Source organism: Taudactylus pleione, unplaced genomic scaffold (genome assembly GCF_031769625.1).
Source record: "Taudactylus pleione unplaced genomic scaffold, aTauple2 ptg000659l, whole genome shotgun sequence".
NCBI lineage: Eukaryota > Metazoa > Chordata > Amphibia > Anura > Myobatrachidae > Taudactylus > Taudactylus pleione.
The window spans coordinates 2,560,314-2,574,113 of NW_028285061.1; the positions used below are offsets into that span (position 1 = coordinate 2,560,314).

Sequence of the window (13,800 nt, forward strand, 5' to 3'; positions counted from 1 at the left end):
TTCTGTTTCCAACTGCTCTCATTGGTGAGGGATTTGAGATAAAGCATCCGCATTGACGTTTGATTTTCCACTTCTATATTGGATGTTGATCGTGAAATTGGCTAACCGGGAGACCCAGCATTGTTCGAGGGCTCCTAGTTGAGTTGTTTGTAGGTGAGCCAAAGAGTTGAGTCCGCCGGCTGAGGACGGAGAGCAGCGAATGCCATGGAGCATACAGCTGCCTAAAGAGCAAATAGTCGGTGCTGGAGTGACATGGATGCTGGAAGCAAGCTTATGGATGAGTTTACCAGCAGTACATTATTCAAACCTTGCCCCACTTAGCTAACCGGGAGACCCAGCATTGTTCGAGGGCTCCTAGTTGAGTTGTTTGTAGGTGAGCCAAAGAGTTGGGTCCGCCGGCTGAGGACGGAGAGCAGCGAATGGCATGGAGCATACAGCTGCCTACAGAGCAAATAGTCGGTGCTGTAGTGACTTGGATGCTGGAAGCAAGCTTATGGATGAGTTTACCAGCAGTACATTGTTCAAACCTTGCCCCACTTACAGCCCTTACAAAGTTCAGAGTGAGGAACCATTTGACATGCACCACAGTTATGAGTCTTCAATTCCTACCAATTCATGTAATTATTCTACAAACTATACTGATTCTTCTCATTTCTACACACCTTGGTCAACATACCCTGATGAGATAAAGCAAGCAACTTCTACACAGCTCAAGTCCAAGGTTCAAGCTGAAAATAATGAATACAGAAGTGAGGCTGATCTCTATGGACTAGTATCTAATATTCTTGATGAAACAGAAAAAACACAGCCTTATTTTAGTCAAGGAATTTGCTCTCCCACTTTGAAATCTGTGTGGCCTGTGGATATGAATAGACTGTCTGATCACCAGGAACTACTGCAAGATATTAAACAATCTGAGGACCTGGCAATTTTGCAGCAGAATGTCTATGGCACAGAGTCTGTGCCCAGCACAGAAACATAGACGTTAGAGGATTTATACCATGATCTGGAACCAGGTGGACATTGGCTCTCTTCCTGTCGTACTGATAATCGTGGAACCTGTAATCTAAACCCCAAAATCAGCATTCAGGAGTACTCTCTTCCCAAGAATGGCTTTTCAATATCAGCTGCATTGCCTGAAACATCCAAAGATTGTTTTCAGAAGAGGGATTCATTGGTTTCACCATTAAATAAATATAATTTTGATACTGAATTTGGAAGATATGATATAATAAATCATGGTAAACCCAAGCACAGTAAATGCTGCTCTAAAGCATCATCTGAATTTCCTGCTTTTGATGCTGAAGCCTATGCTAGATTATTCCAAGCAAAACAAAACTTTAAAAAATGTGAAGATTTTATACCAAATCAAAATGACACTGCTGTGAAGGTCACACAACTGATGACAGCTAGACCTTTCCCAAAGAATTCAACATTTGCCTCTGAATATGATCACAAGATGGATTATGGGATGAAAACAGTGGGCCTGATTCAGAGCCGCTCGTAAGCGGCCGCTCGTTCGCTCCGAGCGATGTTCGCACATCTGCGCATGCATATGGGTCGTAATACGCATTTGCCAACCAGTCATTGCGGTCGGAAATCGTGGGTTCGCAAAATTGCGGGTGCCTGCTAATTTGAGTGACAGGATGAGGCATTTGTGGGTGGTAACAGGGGAAGGTGCTTGAAAACGGGGAGTGGAGATCCGAACGCAGGCGAGCCAAATGGTCAAAACGGACGTTTTAAGGGTGTGCATAATTAACAAAGCAGCGTCATCGGCCACGTCACTTGGTTGTCTCTTAGCCTGAACTGTTCGCATGATTGCGGTAGGAAAATCCTACCACAAGCACTGCGAGCAGTTCTTACGCCTTTCGATGCACTCGATTAATCTAATAAATAGCGGAGATGATGTATGATGCGAACGGCCAGGGGGCGTTTTTACAAAATAGCGAGCGCATATTTCGTTCACTTGCTCAGACATAGAGGCGTCAACAGACCGCAAAGAGCGAGCGCTCTATTTAAATATCCGGCCCCTTTTTCTGAACGAGCGAGCGCAAATAGCGTTCGGCTCTGAATCAGGCCCTGTGTGTGGAGAGAGAAGCGCATTTGTTCATCACCTACAGAAGCTGAACCACATGAGACAAGATGTCCAAAATTCAGATTAATTTGTCTTCCAGCCATATGCCCTCTATAACTAGTGGTAATTCCAACATGTCGTCATGGGTGAATGGCCAGACAGAGAGCAATTCTCACAACACTTATTGCAATCAGGTCAAGTTAAATGCCATTTTTTCTAATTCCCAGAGAAATCCTACTCTTGGCTCCAGCTATTCTTCAGTGGGCTGTCCACTTACACCTACCAGTAGTTTCCAAATATACAACAATGTGAACCAAACATTTTCACCCTTTGAATACAGTTACAACAGTGCGATAGGACACATGACAGAATTAGCAAAACTAGAGAGGAACTAATGTATGAATCCATCTCTGAAAAAAGATTGAAACCATTAAATGGTGTCTGTGAGAAAATATCAAGCCGGTACTGTCCATTAAACAACGCTGGCAAGAAGATTCCAGAGAAAACACAGAGCATGCAGTGCAGTGTAGATGAGCACACTTATGACAGTATAGCCCAAAGTTATAAGGAGTTGCTTAGCAGTTTACTGAACTACACTAATCAAAGACCACTAAGAGGTGATAAGCCACTACATGGTAACAAATTGACACATCAGGACACATGTTTTTCTAATGGATTGATGATGGGTGACTTACGTAACAACTTTACCACACACTCTTCCAATAATTATAGGTCACGCTTTTCTCAGAATTTGGGTCACACAATCTATCCCATAATGGACAACTATGACCCGTATCCTTATGAAGACATGGGCCAAGTGTGTCCACGGCTTAATGATCTATTGCATGGTGATGCCTCCATTTGTGGCTTGGTACCAATGTACAACACTCAGAGATCAGTGAAGCCTTGAAGTATACCTGCAAGTGAACTCCTCCTCCATCTGGAAGAACTGATTACAGCATCTGCAGAGTATAGTACACAGCTGGGAACTGCGGGGTATAGTGTAACACCCTCAATGATAAGGACTAGTGCTTCTTTTAAGGGCTACACAGAAAGACACTGGTTACTGTTGGTCCCTCTGATGGAAGGTATATGATTTCTTGTGATTATATGCAATGTAATCAGTCAATTGGTCATTAACGTGGCTCTTTATTAACAATTACTTTGTAAGAGCATAAGACTGGAACAAAGGTACTTATACTTTAGTAAACATTCAGTGTATATATAAACATATGTTATCACATTTCACTGCATATAACAGACACTGAATAACTACGGATTTTATTATGCAGGAACAACAGAATGTTATGAGCAATGCAGAGCTCTGGAAAAAAAGAGCGGAAAAGGACCGAATCTGTTCTTGTGAAATATTACCCAGGGAAGACGGTTTCCAGCACAAACAATACTCCTATCCCAAGGCTTACTGCCAACCCCTCCAGAGTTGACCGTTTGATAGTGGATCAGTTGTGTGAACAAGCCAGAGTAGCAACTCTTCTGGGTAAATGGAGCTCACCACTTTGAAATCCGATGGGGTTTCCCCGCACAGGTTCGAATCCTGTTTGTGACGCCAATTTATATAACACCCTCAACGATAATTACTAGTACTTCTTTTAAGGGCTACACAGAAAGACACGGGTTACTGTTGGTCCCTCTAACGATTTCTTGTGATTATATGCAATGTAATCAGTCAATTGGTCATTAACATGGCTCTTTATTAACAATTACTTTCTAAGAGTATAAGACTGGAACAAAGGTACTTATACTTTAGTAAACATTCAGTGTATATATAAACACATGTTATCACATTTCACTGCATATAACAGACACCGAATAACTACGGATTTTATTATGCAGGAACAACTCCGCCTCCAGACTGTGCGTCTGTGGGCTTAAAGAAGTTAAATTATGGCACACAAAACAATTTAACACAATTAATCAAATCCTAACTAATTACCCTACCATCTATCTCAGTACTGTAATCTACATTAACTAAAAATAGTTCACACGTTGCTGGCCAGGTATCTCTTTACAGGTGGTGCACGCTCAGAGGGGTTAATGGGAGGCGGGGGGGTACTATGTCTGCTAGCACTCACTAGCGGCGAAGTAACGTTAGATGCCAGCAGGTGTTAGTCTCTTTATGAGGTCCATAATGGTCTAGCTGTGCTGACTACATACGGTATGGTGATGATAACGGGGAAAGCTGTTTAGCATACTATACTGCTAGACTGTAGTTGGTATTTTCCTCCACTGAGTTGGCAAGTGTTAATGTGAGTCTATATTGCGTATCATTACAGACCTTCTCCTGCAGTCCCTTAGGATGAGAAGGCTGTCACTCAGTCTGGAAATCTCCGCCTCCTTCTGTCCGAGTTGGCCCCCTCAAAAGGGACTGTGTAGTGCAGCTTTGGTTCATTTTTGGGGTGTGGGTCCCCCTAGACTGCTTTGCTGGTCTGCTTCAGGGCACCGCAGTATAACACATTTTCCTTTAACACATTTTAATACCTCACTGTCTGTTTCCTTTATATATATGTATTTCACTTTTTTATTTTTATTCTTTATATGCGGCCAATGGCTGCTCTTAACACTTCACTTTTCTTAGAGCGGTGCCTTGGGGTGGTTTAGCTGAGCTAGTTTGGGGGTGTCCTGCACTCTGGATTTGAGCCTTACAGGGGTATTCAATATGGGTGCGATAACATCGTTTTGCGTTAATATCGGAGGTATGACGTCATTATCGCAGGTTTTAGTTTTACACCGTATTCAATTTCAAAGACTTATCGCAGTTTTGAAAAGTCTTTGATAAAAAACGGGGATAAGATTTCACCATTGAATAGGTGTCGAAAAAAAGTGCAGAATTGGGGTTTAGGGGTGCAGGCTTAAAAAAAAATAGCCTGCACCCCTGGGACTGACATTTAAAAAAGAACTGTGTCAAAAAAAGTTTTAAAAAAAAATAGGGACACCCCAAAAACTTAATTTAAAAATTGGGGTGAAAAAAAAAATGGGAAAAAATTGTTTAACAATAGGGAAATAGGTTCAGGGCTATTCTGCAAGTATGCGGCAGATGTTTTCTAGAATAGAATTATAGCGGCAGGTGCACAAATGCAGAATTTTTAAAAACTTACTTTAGGGACATAAAAATATGCTAGTACCCATTTCCATGTACCCCAAATTTGATGGGACCACTTAAAAAAATGAAAAAAATAACCTAAGTGCTCTTCTGCATCACTTCTTCAATGTCGGAAAAAAAACACCTGCTGCGGCTATTTAAATCCCCGAATTTCAATTAAAGGCTAAAACGGGGGTACCCATAGTGATCCCCCATGTTTTTACTACTTTAGGGGGGTCTTACAATTTTTTTAAGGAAAAATTCGTAACTTTACGCAAATCCAACTTCGGAGTTTACCGTTTTCGTTAACTTTATATTGAATACGGGTATAAGCGGGAGCGCACCCGATACTTTAACGCAGGTAAAAACTCCGATATGAAACGTTAACTTCGACAGTGAAGTTAACGTTTCATATTGAATACCCCTCTTAGTATGTTAGGGACCTGCCCGACAAGAGGTTACCCGGATATGGTGGGCAGGCCCATAACCTTGGCCAAGATTATGCCAAAAACTTCTACTGTATTTACTGCAAAATGTATTTATTTATATATAATCAGTTAATTTGGAGTTGTGCACCTGTATTTCTTCTTTGTGTCTAAACAAATTACATTTGAACTCTCCCCGAATTCGGGGGTATCACAATAGTACACAGCTGGGAACTGATTACAGCGTCTGCGGGGTATAGTACACAGCTGGGAATTGATTACAGTGTCTGCGGGGTATAGTACACAGCTGGGAACTGATTACAGCGTCTGCGGAGTATAGTACACAGCTGGGAACTGATTACAGCATCTGCGGAGTATAGTACACAGCTGGGAACTGATTACAGCATCTGCGGAGCATAGTACACAGCTGGGAACTGATTACAGCGTCTGCGGAGTATAGTACACAGCTGGGAACTGATTACAGCATCTGCGGAGTATAGTACACAGCTGGGAACTGATTACAGCGTCTGCGGGGTATAGTACACAGCTGGGAACTGATTACAGTGTCTGCGGGGTATAGTACACAGCTGGGAACTGATTACAGCGTCTGCGGAGTATAGTACACAGCTGGGAACTGATTACAGTGTCTGCGGAGTATAGTACACAGCTGGGAACTGATTACAGCATCTGCGGAGTATAGTACACAGCTGGGAACTGATTACAGCGTCTGCAAAGTATAGCATACAGCTGGGAACTGATTACAATATCTGCGGAGTATAGTACACAGCTGGGAACTGATTACAGCATCTGCAGAGTATAGTATACAGCTGGGAACTGATTACAGCGTCTGCAGAGTACAGAGGCGTCACTAGGGTTGGTGTCACCTGGTGCTGTAATGCATGGTGACACCCCCCCCTCCACCCAAAAAAAAAAAATTGAGACCAAGATGTGCAGCGTCGCAAACTTTTCCCCCTTACCTGTCCAGCATTCACACTGTGCTCCTCCCAGGATGCCGGGCGCATCCGGCGGGCGTAATGATGCCACGCTCAGTATTCTGGGTAGCAGTGTTTAAAGTGGTCCTAGAGACGTGGTGGAACGACCGCCCCATCCTCAGCAATTTATCAATAAAAGGACAGCAAGCGCCTAAGGCACATGGTGCAAAAAAGGGGCGTGATCTCGAAAGAAAATGGCATGTTCATACAATACTATCCCCAATTCAAATTACAACGCACAGTAGCACAATCTTATTCACATTACACCGCACATAGTGCCCCTTATTCACATTGCACCATAAATTAGTGTCCCTTATTTATGTTACGACACACAGTAGTGCCCCTTTTACACAATGCCCACAGTAGTGCCCTTTTTACATAATGCCCACATTAGTGACCCTTATACACAATGCCCATAGTAGTGCCCCTTAAACAATGCCCCCAGTAGTAGTGCCCCTTATGCAATGCCCCCTGTAGCTCTGCCCATTTAAGCAGTTCCCCCTTAAGTAGTGCCGCTTTATGCAATGTACCCTGCAGCTGTGCCCAATATGCAATATGTATTATAGCCCATCATGCAATGCCTCCTGTATTAGACCCCCATATACTGTGCCCCCACTAGTGCCCTTACACAGTGGCCCCAGTAGCGTCCCTTATGCAGTGCCCCTTATACAGTACCCCAGTAGCGCCCCTTATGCAATGCCCCTTATATAGTACCCCCAGTAGCACCCCTTATATAATACCCCCAGGAGCTCCCCTTATGCAGTGTCCCCAGACAGTAATGCCCCTTATGCTGTGCCCCCAGTAGTACCCTTATACTGTGCCCCCTATACACTATCCCCAGTAGTGCCAATATTAAGCCCCAGTAACGCTGCTTATGCTGTGCCCCCACCCCTGTACAGTACTACTTACCTTCCTTTACGAAGTCCAGGCTGGCTTGTCCGGGCGGCGGGCACACACCTCCTTCTTCTCCTTCCCAGAATGGAAAGGTATATTTCCCCTTCAGCCGGCGTGCCGCGTGCCTGATGACGTCACCGCGGCCAGCGGCCAGCGTCCAGAGCCACACACAGGCAAAGAGAGATGCTCTGTGCCTGTGTGTGGCTCTGAACGCCGGCCGCGCCGCAGTGAGAGACTTAACTCACCCGCAGCGGCGGCTGCAGGGCCAGTCTATTTGGGGTCAGCAGGGGGTGTGCGGGCAACGGACGGGTCTGTGGATGGCGTGCGGCCCGCATGTGTGTGTGTTGCTCTTTTTGGTGTCACCCTCTTGAAGGGTGACACCCGATGCGGGCCGCACCCCCCGCACCCCCCTAGTGACGCCACTGGCAGAGTATAGTACACAGCTGGGAACTGATTACAGCGTCTGCGGGGTATAGTACACAGCTGGGAATTGATTACAGTGTCTGCGGGGTATAGTACACAGCTGGGAACTGATTACAGCGTCTGCGGAGTATAGTACACAGCTGGGAACTGATTACAGCATCTGCGGAGTATAGTACACAGCTGGGAACTGATTACAGCATCTGCGGAGCATAGTACACAGCTGGGAACTGATTACAGCGTCTGCGGAGTATAGTACACAGCTGGGAACTGATTACAGCATCTGCGGAGTATAGTACACAGCTGGGAACTGATTACAGCATCTGTGGGGTATAGTACACAGCTGGGAACTGATTACAGTGTCTGCGGGGTATAGTACACAGCTGGGAACTGATTACAGCATCTGCGGAGTATAGTACACAGCTGGGAACTGATTACAGTGTCTGCGGAGTATAGTACACAGCTGGGAACTGATTACAGCGTCTGCGGAGTATAGTACACAGCTGGGAACTGATTACAGCGTCTGCAAAGTATAGCATACAGCTGGGAACTGATTACAATATCTGCGGAGTATAGTACACAGCTGGGAACTGATTACAGCATCTGCAGAGTATAGTATACAGCTGGGAACTGATTACAGCGTCTGCAGAGTACAGAGGCGTCACTAGGGTTGGTGTCACCTGGTGCTGTAATGCATGGTGACACCCCCTGCCTCCACCCAAAAAAAAAAAATTGAGACCAAGATGTGCAGCGTCGTAAACTTTTCCCCCTTACCTGTCCAGCATTCACACTGTGCTCCTCCCAGGATGCCGGGCGCATCCGGCGGGCGTAATGATGCCACGCTCAGTATTCTGGGTAGCAGTGTTTAAAGTGGTCCTAGAGACGTGGTGGAACGACCGCCCCATCCTCAGCAATTTATCAATAAAAGGACAGCAAGCGCCTAAGGCACATGGTGCAAAAAAGGGGCGTGATCTCGAAAGAAAATGGCATGTTCATACAATACTATCCCCAATTCAAATTACAACGCACAGTAGCACAATCTTATTCACATTACACCGCACATAGTGCCCCTTATTCACATTGCACCATAAATTAGTGTCCCTTATTTATGTTACGACACACAGTAGTGCCCCTTTTACACAATGCCCACAGTAGTGCCCTTTTTACATAATGCCCACATTAGTGACCCTTATACACAATGCCCATAGTAGTGCCCCTTAAACAATGCCCCCAGTAGTAGTGCCCCTTATGCAATGCCCCCTGTAGCTCTGCCCATTTAAGCAGTTCCCCCTTAAGTAGTGCCGCTTTATGCAATGTACCCTGCAGCTGTGCCCAATATGCAATATGTATTATAGCCCATCATGCAATGCCTCCTGTATTAGACCCCCATATACTGTGCCCCCACTAGTGCCCTTACACAGTGGCCCCAGTAGCGTCCCTTATGCAGTGCCCCTTATACAGTACCCCAGTAGCGCCCCTTATGCAATGCCCCTTATATAGTACCCCCAGTAGCACCCCTTATATAATACCCCCAGGAGCTCCCCTTATGCAGTGTCCCCAGACAGTAATGCCCCTTATGCTGTGCCCCCAGTAGTACCCTTATACTGTGCCCTCTATACACTATCCCCAGTAGTGCCAATATTAAGCCCTAGTAACGCTGCTTATGCTGTGCCCCCACCCCTGTACAGTACTACTTACCTTCCTTTACGAAGTCCAGGCTGGCTTGTCCGGGCGGCGGGCACACACCTCCTTCTTCTCCTTCCCAGAATGGAAAGGTATATTTCCCCTTCAGCCGGCGTGCCGCGTGCCTGATGACGTCACCGCGGCCAGCGGCCAGCGTCCAGAGCCACACACAGGCAAAGAGAGATGCTCTGTGCCTGTGTGTGGCTCTGAACGCCGGCCGCGCCGCAGTGAGAGACTTAACTCACCCGCAGCGGCGGCTGCAGGGCCAGTCTATTTGGGGTCAGCAGGGGGTGTGCGGGCAACGGACGGGTCTGTGGATGGCGTGCGGCCCGCATGTGTGTGTGTTGCTCTTTTTGGTGTCACCTTCTTGAAGGGTGACACCCGATGCGGGCCGCAACCCCGCACCCCCCTAGTGACGCCACTGGCAGAGTATAGTACACAGCTGGGAACTGATTACAGCATCTGCAGAGTATAGTACACAGCTGGGAACTGATTACAGTATCTGCGGAGTATAGTACACAGCTGGGAACTGGTTACAGTATCTGCGGAGTATAGTACACAGCTGGGAACTGGTTACAGTATCTGCGGAGTATAGTACACAGCTGGGAACTGATTACAGTGTCTGCGGAGTATAGTATACAGCTGGGAACTGATTACAGCATCTGCGGAGTATAGTACACAGCTGGGAACTGATTACAGCATCTGCGGAGTATAGTACACAGCTGGGAACTGATTACAGCATCTGTGGAGTATAGTACACAGCTGGGAACTGATTACAGCGTCTGCTGAGTATAGTATACAGCTGGGAATTGATTACAGCATCTGCGGAGTATAGTACACAGCTGGGAACTGATTATAGCATCTGCGGAGTATAGTACACAGCTGGGAACTGGTTACAGCATCTGCGGAGTATAACGCACAGTAGGGAACTGATTACAGCATCTGCGGAGTATAGTATACAGCTGGGAACTGATTACAGCATCTGCGGAGTATAGTACACAGCTGGGAACTGATTACAGCATCTGCGGAGTATAGTACACAGCTGGGAACTGATTACAGCGTCTGCGGAGTATAGTACACAGCTGGGAACTGATTACAGCATCTGCGGAGTATAGTACACAGCTGGGAACTGAGTACAGCGTCTGCGGAGTATAGTACACAGCTGGGAACTGATTACAGCGTCTGCGGAGTATAGTATACAGCTGGGAACTGATTACAGCGTCTGCAGAGTATATTGCACAGCCGAGAACTGAACTGAAACATTTGCAAGGGTACACTGAGCTAGGAACCAGGAAGCAGGTCTCAAGGAGATAAGTTGTTCTGGCAATGAGTCCTCTACCAGCTCGGACAAAAACACATTGCCCTCGCCACTGATGGGCTGAGTAGAACCAGTGAGCAAGCAGTGGAACTCAGTTGGTGGGATTCAGGGGCCTATTCACGATGATTAAGTATTGATCTCGCTGCGAGGGATACTTAAGTAACCAACTCGCAGCGAGGGATAGTTTAAACCGGAGCAATTCATCATAGCTCCAGTGCGGGAACAGCTGCTTTTTGGAGAAGAGCTGAAGTAACTGCGTTACTTATCTCTTCCCCATCGGCCCGCCTACGCATGCGTGACCCGAGGTCATGCATGTGCAGAGCCGCAGGGAAGTCCATGAGAAGGCGGCTGAAGGATCCCTCTTTGCAGCCCCGGAACTCCTTCCCTTAGGAAGGAGCGAGGCTATGAGAGCAAGCACCATCTGAAGATGGCGCTTGTTCTCGTGAGCAGTTTTCGGAGTTTTGCTGAATATCAGGTGGTCCTATCGGACCCCTGATGATGAATGACCTGGTAATTAAAATATGCGGAAACTAGTGTTTCCGCATGGTTACTAGGCCATTTATAGTATAATGAATAGGAGTGGAGCTCAGGGATGTCTCCAGAGGCCAAGATCGACACGGGTGGTCATGAGATGGCACCACCAGAACTGCTAAGGGGGCGCTGAACCTGGCTCAGCATACTGTACCTGTCAACTCTCGCTGCTTGTCAGGGAGACTCACTGAAATAATAGCAATCAACCCGACTCCCTGAAGAGTTTAGCTACAGTATCTCCCTCATTGCTCCTTACCCTTACCGTCATTATGTAGCTGTTATATACATGTAAAAAAAAAAAAAAATCAGAGATATATTCATCCAAATTGTATAATCAGTGCCATTTCCTGCATTGATGTTAAGGCACAATGATCCCTATGGCTACATGCATTTTCAAATAAGGTTTCTCTTGGCCACTTATATAGAACCCCTTGTAAAACAAAGTACACAACCAAGCCCTGAAAAGTATCAATGTGTTTTCATCAACAAGTAGATTTTACACACTACCTCATCCCTTTAATAGAGGACACATATAAATTATATATATTCTTAAAAAGTCACTTAAAAAGAAACAAAACGTTCTCTGTCCCACCGTCTCCTCAGCACCATCTTCCTGTGTTTTGCAAGCATCAGCCCCCCCTGCATCTCACCCCATTCCCGTGTCTTTACTCCAACACCGCCCCCTGTGTCTCTCCAGCTTACCCCCTTGTGTCCTTTCAGCAGCTCCCTGCCCCTGTGTCTCCTCTCCCAACAGCAGCTTATACCCCCCGGGTCCCTCAAGCAGCAGCTTCCTGCCCCTGTGTTTCCTCTCCCACCAGCAGCTTATGCCCCCATGTCCCTCTAGCAGGAGCTCACCTTGTGCCTGCCCTGGTCCTTGCTCTCTTCATGGCTCCTCAGTGCACTATGCAGTAGCATTGAAGGCATGACGGCACATACTCTGTGCCGCAAAAGGAGCTGCAGGGATGCAGGGCCACAAAGTGAGTGACAGGGAGGAGCAGGCTTCGGGCGGAGGAGGAACATGGAGCTGGAAACCGAGGATGGGGAGGCGGCTGCCACCAGACAGTAGTACTCTGTCTGTAGGACTTCTATTCAGGACGTGGCGGAGGGGGAACTAGTTCCACCTACCATTAGAGTTGACTGAACTCAGTTCCACCCCGTTCTTGCCCCCTGGGTTTAGGGTGTGGGGATGGCGAGGTTAGGTTTAGGCACTAGGGGTAGAGGTTAGGTACAGGTGCCGGGGAGGGAGGGTTAGAGTATAGAGATGGGAAGGATTATGATACCTACCGACAGGTGTTGGTATGCTAACCCTGTGGAGATGCCGACATCAGGATTTTGAACGCCGGGATCCCGAACGCCGGCATCCTGTAACCATCTTGTAATGCATATATGTCCCTTTATTAAAGGGATTATCTGGCAACTCTACACGGCACGCTCATAGGTGTTGCTTTCACAGTCTCCCTGAAATGCTATTTCAAAAGTAGGTGTGCGTAATGAGAAACACTGTCACTCTACCCAACTCTTCCTCCTTGTTCTTTAATCCACTGCTCCTTGACAAAAATCTAAGGGCACTTGTGCAAATTGAGATGTGCAGTAGCACTAAACTAATGTGCTTCACAAATGACCTTATACTAGTGATACAGATATCATTGTTACTGACTATCTGCGTTGTTAATAAGCCTTATGCAATTATCAGCTGGATTCCTGGACTACACTGATGAATCTAGTTTGACCAGCTGCACGGGGAAAAATAACTTTTAAAGCGCGCAAGCATTATTTTATGAGTGATTAACTCCAGGTTTGTCTGCAGTGGCAAGGCTCCAAAAGGTCCTTAGCTTAGTCATGATATGATCATCCATCTCCTTGTATTTTGAATAGCTATTGCTTTATTTAAAGCAGCTGGTTAGGTTAAGTAAAAAGAACATCTATTTGACAAAATGCAGGCCATCAGTAAAGTACTAAAAACATGCGTATAATACATTTCACCGGCGTAATATGTTCCATGTTACAATCCATCATCTTGTCTCTGTTCTCAGCAGGGTAACCAATGAACAAAGCTTTGGTTACCCTTGCTTCAACTTCAGTTGGTTCACTGGTGATCCTAGCCACCCTCATCATTTGTGATTTCGGAAGGCCCTCCTTGAGGGCAGGAGGATGGTGGTTACTCGCGTGTAGTAGGGTGTTTTTGTCTGTGGGTTTGGAGTATACGTTGGTACTGATGCGGCCCTTAGCTATGGTCACTTGGACATCCAGGAAATTCAGAGAATGGGAACTATATTGAAAGGTGATCCTAATCGGTGAGTTTCTTGAGTTGATGTTCAGCATCAGAGCCAATAGTTCCTTTTCTCCTCCTGACAACAACATGA

At 46.2% G+C, this 13,800-nt stretch overlaps 1 pseudogene; it reads left to right on the forward strand.

Annotated features, from left to right (window-relative positions):
• Positions 1-424: 424 nt before the first annotated feature.
• Positions 425-13,195, forward strand: LOC148478378 (meiosis-specific coiled-coil domain-containing protein MEIOC-like; annotated as a pseudogene).
• Positions 13,196-13,800: the final 605 nt, after the last annotated feature.